This window comes from Bombyx mori, chromosome 2 (genome assembly GCF_030269925.1).
Source record: "Bombyx mori chromosome 2, ASM3026992v2".
NCBI classification, from domain to species: domain Eukaryota; kingdom Metazoa; phylum Arthropoda; class Insecta; order Lepidoptera; family Bombycidae; genus Bombyx; species Bombyx mori.
In genome coordinates, this window is record NC_085108.1 from 4,330,171 (window position 1) to 4,337,991 (window position 7,821).

At 39.4% G+C, this 7,821-nt stretch overlaps 1 protein-coding gene across 1 annotated transcript in view; it reads right to left on the bottom strand.

Annotated features, from left to right (window-relative positions):
* Positions 1 to 4,259, bottom strand: part of LOC101735576 (uncharacterized) — a 72,845-nt gene extending 68,586 nt beyond the window's left edge. Inside the window, exon 1 of the mRNA XM_038015434.2 lies at positions 3,856 to 4,259. The gene's annotated coding sequence lies outside the window, so the exon portion shown is untranslated. The remainder of the gene's footprint in view (positions 1 to 3,855) is intronic.
* Positions 4,260 to 7,821: the final 3,562 nt, after the last annotated feature.

Sequence of the window (7,821 nt, forward strand, 5' to 3'; positions counted from 1 at the left end):
ACATGAGTGCAAAACAGTCACGGACATGTTGGGCATGAAATTTAGACCTTAGGATGTTTTGTTGGAACTTGAAAGTTTAATAAATGTAGTATCTTGTACATACTTGTTTTATTTAGCCTCCCCTGTAGCCTATAAAACTAAGTGTTTTTGACAAATTTTTGATAAAACCTTAGATTGCTATACCTTGTTGGATAGCTGAGGAAACTTAGATATTGTTAAGCATATCTGCCAAACAGGCGCCATAATATTTTTTTAAGATATCCTTGAAAGAAAAATAATCTTTCTAATTTTTTATTCGTTTTTATAAGTTTTAATCGTCTAAAACGACTTGTTTATTCATTTTACGTACAATATTGGTTTTTGGGCTCATACAGCATCCTATTTTACAAGTAAAAATCATGTAATAATAATAATAAGACTTACGCATTTCAAAATATTTAAGCTGATAGCTGAAAATCGGGTATTTTTTATAAAAAACAATTAAATTGAAATATCTCCAGATCGGTTAGATTTAGGGTAGGGTGTTTCATAGTCAAATCAGTCAGAAACGATGTAAGCTACACGCTCTTAACGGGAATAGGTCGACTTAACCTGTAACCCTGTATATGTGTGTATACATTACACATGTAGCTGTTTTGAAGTCGTTGTGGCCTAACGGATAAGACGTCCGGTGCATTCGTGTTGAGCGATGCAATGGATGCAACGGTGTTCGAATCTCAGGCGGGTATCAATTTTTCTAATGAAATACGTACTCAACAAATGTTCACGATTGATTTCCACGGTGAAGGAATAACATCGTGCAATAAAAATGAAACCCGCAAAATTATAATTTGCGTAATTACTGGTGGGTGGGTACCACCACCCTGCCTATTTCTGCCGTGAAGCAGTAATGCGTTTCGATTTGAAGGGTGGGACAGCCGTTGTAACTATACTTGAGACCTAAGAACTTATATCTCAAGGTGGGTGGCGCATTTACGTTGTAGATGTCTATGGGCTCCAGTAATCACTTAACACCAGGTAGGCTGTGAGCTCGTCCACCCGTCTAAGCAATAAAAATAAATAAATAAATATGCGATTACGTTAAAAAGATGTTCAAAGTAGAGCGAAATTAAGAAGAGCAGAAATGTGTAGAGCTGTGTTATACAGGGTGTGACTATATGAAAAACGGGTACTCGTTGTTGAATCAAATTGCCAAGGTAACTTCCCCCTGCCTATTTCTGCCGCGAAACAGTAATGAAGGGTGGGGCAGAACTGTTATCTCAAGGTAGGCGGCGGCATTTACGTTGTAGATGTCTATGGGCACGGTAACCACTCAACATCAGGTGGGCCGTGAGTTGAGTGACGTAAGCAATAAAAAAGCTACCAGAGCTTTTTTATTGCACAGTCGGTAGTTTTGTAATATATTGAGACTTGAAATCCGGCTTCGCAACTTTTATGTCCTGATATTTAAAGCTTTCGAATGAATTAAGAGCGATCCGATATTAATTAACTACAATGCATTTTGTTGAAACTGTAGAAGTCGCTGTAGAAGTCGTTGAGGCCTGAAGTATGTGACGCGCGGTGCATTCGTATCGAGCGATGTGATTGTACCGGTGATGTAATCCCGAAGGCAGGTACCAATTTTTGAAGTGAAAACTTCTTTAGAATCGTTGTGATTTCAAACCGGATGCAACGGAAAAAACGACAGGTAAGAGACACAAACAGAGGATGAAGCCAGCAAAGAATGAGACAGAAATATACATACTATTTAATACAGCGCCATCTGTGAGATTTTTTAATACTAACGTGTGTATGAAAGCTCTTGTAGTGAATTTTAATTTAGGATTATACGTGAAATTAAAATATCAATTCACAGAGGGCGCTACCTTACAATTATTTACTAATGACAAAATTTTACATATACTTAAGACGTTTAGGATAATTGTATTTTAATTTTGGAAGGTTTCACTTCTACCACGTGTGAATTGCACACATTTTTTATTATTTTCGAATGATATAATTAGCTTACGCACTTAATACATCCATCCATCTGCCGGGAACGTGCTATGAGCTTCTTCGGACACATCATGCGGTCTCCCAGACATGAATTAGAGAAGCTCATAATTACGGGCCGAATAGAAGGCAAGCGCGCCGTGGGCATAACACCAGCCAGATGGTCAGATCTGGCAAGAGAAGCACTCGGTGGTAGTCTGTACCATGCAGTCCATGCCACCCATGACCGAACACAGTGGAAGTACGTCGCATGTGGTCGCGATCGTCAGTAGTGAGGGAACGATATAGAAGAAGACTTAATACATAATATATACGAATGATTTCGGCGACTGAGGGATACCGTTGTGTAATAAAAGTTGAACCGTTAAAAATGATAATTGGCGTAATTTTTGGTGGTATAACGTCTTGGAAGCCCGCACGATAACGTTTTTATATTATTGCTGAGGTGGGTGGACGAGCTCACAGCCCACCTGGTGTTAAGGGGTTACTAGAGCCCATAGACATCTACAACGTAACTGCGCCACCCACCTTGAGCTATAAGTTCTAAGGTCTCAGTATAGTTACAACGGCTACCCCACCCTTCAAACTGAATTACTGCTTCACGGCAGAAATAGGCGGGGCGCTGGTATCTACCCGCGCGGACTCACAAGAGGCGGACTCACCAGAAATAGGCGGGGTAACATAACCCCGTCTTTTTGTGCCGTGGAGCAGTAATGCGTTTCGGTTTGAAGGGTTTTTTGTGAGTGACGGATCACTGGCGGTCCGGAGGCTTTCCAATTTCACTAAGACAGGTGGGCAAGCAAAAGCTCAGCCCCAAGGGAGTTTGAAGGCTGGAGTAGTCGATGTATTACAAAACCGTTTTTTAGAACCCATGATTCGTGGTGGATGGTGGCATTTACATTGTCTATGTCTAGGGGCTCCGGTAAACACTTAATATCGGGTGGGCCGTGAGCTCATTCACCTGTCTGAGCAATAGAAATGATAAAGCTCTAGTATTAAGTGATCATCGAGTCAACGATCAACCCATTTTGAATCATCAGGTTGAAACTCTCGATTGTGCTAACGACTCTACCACCCTACGGAATGCGTGCGGCAGTAATGGCGATACGAATCCTTTTACCCTTCAATCAAATTTATACATAATAATAATAATAATAGAAGCTTTAATGATAATCTATTTTTAATTGCCTTTGTAGGCAGACGAGCGTACGGCCCAACTGATGGTAAGTGGTTACCGTCGCCCATGGACTTCAGCAATGCCAGGAGCAGAGCCAAGCCGCTGCCTACCTACTAATCTCTTTGAAGACTTATAGAGCCTATTTTCGATGTGAACTTAGTCGAAACGATTTTTGGGTAATAATCAATTCAGGGTAGTACCATTTCTTCTGTTAATGTTGCCAAAAAATACACTATTCAACAATGGCCCTAATAGTTTAAGCGCATTCCTAATATCTCTACAGTTTGAAGTATAAGTCGAAATAGATATTGGTAACAATCCATTCAGGGTAGTACCATTGCTTCTGTTAATGTTGCCAAAAAATACACTATTCAACAATGGCCCTAATAGTTTAAGCGCATTTCTAATATCTCTACACTTTGAATTTTAAGTCGAAATAATTATTGGTAACATTCAATTCAGAGTAGTACCACTACTTCTGTTAATGTTGCCAAAAAATACACTATTCAACAATGGCCCTAATAGTTTAAGCGCATTCCTAATATATCTACAGTTTGAAGTTCAACTACGTATTTTTTCATTTGCTCACTGTCCAAGGTCGTCTCATGATTATAGTATTGGACACTTCCTTGACGTTCAAATGTGTTAGTTAAGTAATGTATTTTAGTTCGAATAAAAACGCTCACCTGTTTTTAAGTTTAAATCCTGAGCTTTAAAGAAGCCGTCGTGCTTTGGACACATAAAAACACAGGACACACAGTGCTTGCACACTAAAACCACATTTCGTTGGGCACAAGAAGAATAAACATAATCAGTGTCAGTTTTTTGTTTTGTATACGGAAAAACCGAACTAGAGATTTTGTTATGAGACGTTTTTGGGTTCGTTTTTTTTTTCGATAGCGTTCGTTTTGGCTCGCATAGCGACCACGCGTTCTGACGTCGGATTTGTACTGGTTAAGTTGAGGAGTGTGCGCGGGCGCAAACTGCCCGTACCTGTCGACGTTAGTTCACGAACAAAATGACCTAAGCACGCAGTAACATGCAAACAAGTTACGCCTCTATCTCTCGGCGTGAGAGGCGGTTTTGGTCTACAGATGATTATTAAAATATCGGAATATGTTGTGCTCGTCAGAACTGAAAAGGCTTTAGTGTATTGTGTTCGGTAAAGGATAAACGATTTTGTTGTTTCGTATTTATGGTCGATTTATTTGTTTATTGAGTAAATTATTTTAAACTTATTATTGGAATACTGAAGGATACGAAACTCAAAAGGCGTGAGTAAACAAATTAGGGCATAGAAAAATAGCTTATGCGTTTCGAGAAATAGGGTTAGTTTTCGTTCACCTTAACATTGTTTGCGAGTCGAATCTATTAAAATATTATTGGAATAACCGATACCTTGGTTTCTACACATTATTTGGCTTGGTATGTTTATCTGTTAGTCACAATATTACAGATAAGTAAGTATTTGTTGTAACACAGGTAAGTAAACTTTAAAGTGTAACAATTGATTTGCAATTGTAATGTAATTAAAATTGGCCGCTTTATTGCTTAGAACTATTTCTTCCAGGCAGCCCGGAAAGGGGCAATTGCACAGGATAAATAATATTTTAAAATTAATTTGAAGTAATAATAAAAAAAAACAATTAGCGATGAAGAAATATATCGTGTAATCGTAAAAATCAATCTAAATGCATCAAGGACTATGACAAGGACATTCTAGGACAAAGAAAAGGACATTCTAACCGGTATGGTATTAACTCGGATCAGTTCGCTACTTAAGACTTTTTTCTTAAAGTTAAACTACATATTATTTACGAGTATATGTTATTGTTATTATTTTGCGGATCCGTGTTTGAGATCTCAGTTGGGCGATCATCTAAAAATGCAATTGAGCTTTAAAGTTCACACGTACTAAGCTCAGACGGGAGGGTGGGATTGGCTAACAGCTACCCGAGCGCCTCCGAAGGAGATTTAACAACTCAAAGGCAGCTGCTTCACGAACGCATCTACTACCGGATCAGAATCGCGATCATCACGTCCTTACAGATCCATCAGATCCAATAACCTTTGCATTAGACGCCTTCAGCTCTAACACTAGGAGCAGGCTTAGGGACCCCGGTAACTGTACTCGTCGAACTCGACAAAGAGGTCGACGTGCAACCTAACCCATGCATCAGCCCGCTGAGTTTCTCGCCGGATCTTCTCAGCGGGTCGCGATTCCGATCCGGTAGTAGATTCATTCGCGAAGCAGCCGCTCTTGAGTTGTTAGGTCTCCTTCGGAGGCACTCGGGCGGTTGTTAGCAAATCCCATCCCTCCTGGCTGAGCCTTTGCTCGCCCACCTGTCCTGGTGAAACTGGAAAGGCCTACGAGCCAACAGTAATCTTTCAATCCTAAAAAAAATCGCGATCGTCTGAGGAAGCTTTCATTAGACAATCGCTAAAAAGCCGCGTGCTTTTGAAATTTTACTCCATGCAATAACTAGCTAGCTATACTGAACTTATTTTAGTTTTAATGATTTTGTTATGCATACGTTTGAGTTGTGATAATGAAAACTAATTTTAAGCTATAACGTCATTCTTTCAAACTAGACTTATATACAGTTTTTTTGGTGGCACCAAACTGATATGAGCTTGTGATATTTATAGGTCACTTAAGACCGTGTGGGTAGTGACCATTGTCTGTTTATCTACAACAACAACAGAGTGGTGTAGCAACAAAATGTACAACAAACAATATTCAGATTCGTTTTAATTTCGAACGAATCCGCAGGATGAGTCTAGTGGAACGCAGAAAACGGAGATGATGTCAGCATAGGGTTTATCATCGATTGTGGCTAACGGAATGTCTTGAGGTTTTTTTTGTAACCTTCGAAGGTTGAGCATACGTCCCGATCGATGGTGAGTTGTCGCCGTTTTCTCAAATCAATAAAACATCAAATAAAATGCATGTGGCTACACAATTGGTATTCGTATGCAATTTGTGGTTGCCTCAGCGTTTATTAGCCCCAAATGACGTCATTTGGAATTTTAATTTTAGAGGGTGCCTTATTAGGGGCAGCGTTGGAAGACTACAAGAGTTTATTGTGGAACACTCTAGGCTATTCGTCCCTATCTGCCGTCGAGTGTTCAAGTTGTTCTCCTAATTACCGTCATCCGTTCTGGTAATGTGTGTGGCCAGAGTATTCCAAAAGTTCCGTTTTGGAGTTGTTGGAGGATCGAATCGTTGGTGCGACGTGTTATCCAATTTTTGTTACTTCGGCTTGTGGAAATGGTTAGATTATATATTTTTCCTGAATTAGAATGATTTCCTACAAAATAAATAAAAAATTCAGCCACGCTCGAGAATGTCGAGATGAAGTTTTTTTTTTACAACTTTTCCGCCCTCCCCTTTCTTTAAGTCACTCTCAAATTGTCAGATTAGTGGAATATAAGACTTTTTAGCATGTAATTAACTCACCCTACCTTAATCTGACGCGCTCGAGATTTTCTGATGATCGATTTTTTTTACTAATCTGATCCTTTATCCTTGACCTTGATCCTTTATCCTTTATCCTGTATATTAATCTGCCGCGCTGTAGTAAATCCCGAAATCCCCGCTTGGGCTCCCCTACTACAAGCAACCCCTAGCATCTGCAAGTAGATGCGAGCAGATGTAATTTGCGATAAACGATCGAAGCGATTCTCATTTAAGATCCTCCAAAACCTAAGGTTTTAAAACATCAATGCATTGTCCTTGGATTCGTCTTGAGTCTTTCTTGAAACTCGTTTGAAAACAAAACAAAAAAAAAACTCATGCAAGCTACGACTTGTTTGTGGTCTGCCTTCGATGCCAATTTGGTTTGATTGAAAAACTAAAGCGCACGCAACATCGATCTTTATGCCAACGGAATAAAGCACATATCGTTTCGGTAACTGACAGATGTTATAATTTGTTTTGTCTTAAAAACGCTGTCATACAATATCGATCCTTATGTACCTGAAGCTTAAAAACGAAATTCGTATTCTTATTTATTGTTAAGCCACAAGATGTATAATATATTTAATTATAACAATACACACACACGCATTGGGTTATTTTGGCGACTTGAATAATCTAATTCCAAACGAGAATATGTCTTTCAGCGAAGAACGTAAAGTTGGAATTTGTTAATAGTTGTGCTTATTAGTTACGTCCTTTTGGAAATATTTAACCGAAACCTGATTCTTAGCAAAAAGGCTTTTGTGCAGCGGAGTCGCTCGCGTGTCTTGAGATGAGCTCTTACAATATTAAAAGTAAATTGTAAGGGGAATTGAGGTGTGAGGTCATTGACCTAACCATACAGGCTACTAATCCACCTATTTCTGCCACAAGGCATTCATTTATTCCAGTTTGGTGAAGGAAATAACTGTTCAACAATAACTTCGACTTAACATCTCAAGGCTGGTAACGGAATTTATATAGTCACTTGAAGATTATGGAAATCATTTAATAATAGGTGGGTTGTGAGCATATCAACTCATAGCGAACGATAAAAAAGTGTGACCCTGTACAGAAAGTTTCAAAAAAGTGCATAGCACAGTTGCTGTTACACAGTTACTGGTGGTAGGATCTCTTGTGAGTCCGCACGGGCAGGTACAACCACCCTGCCTATTTCTGCCGTGAAGCAGTA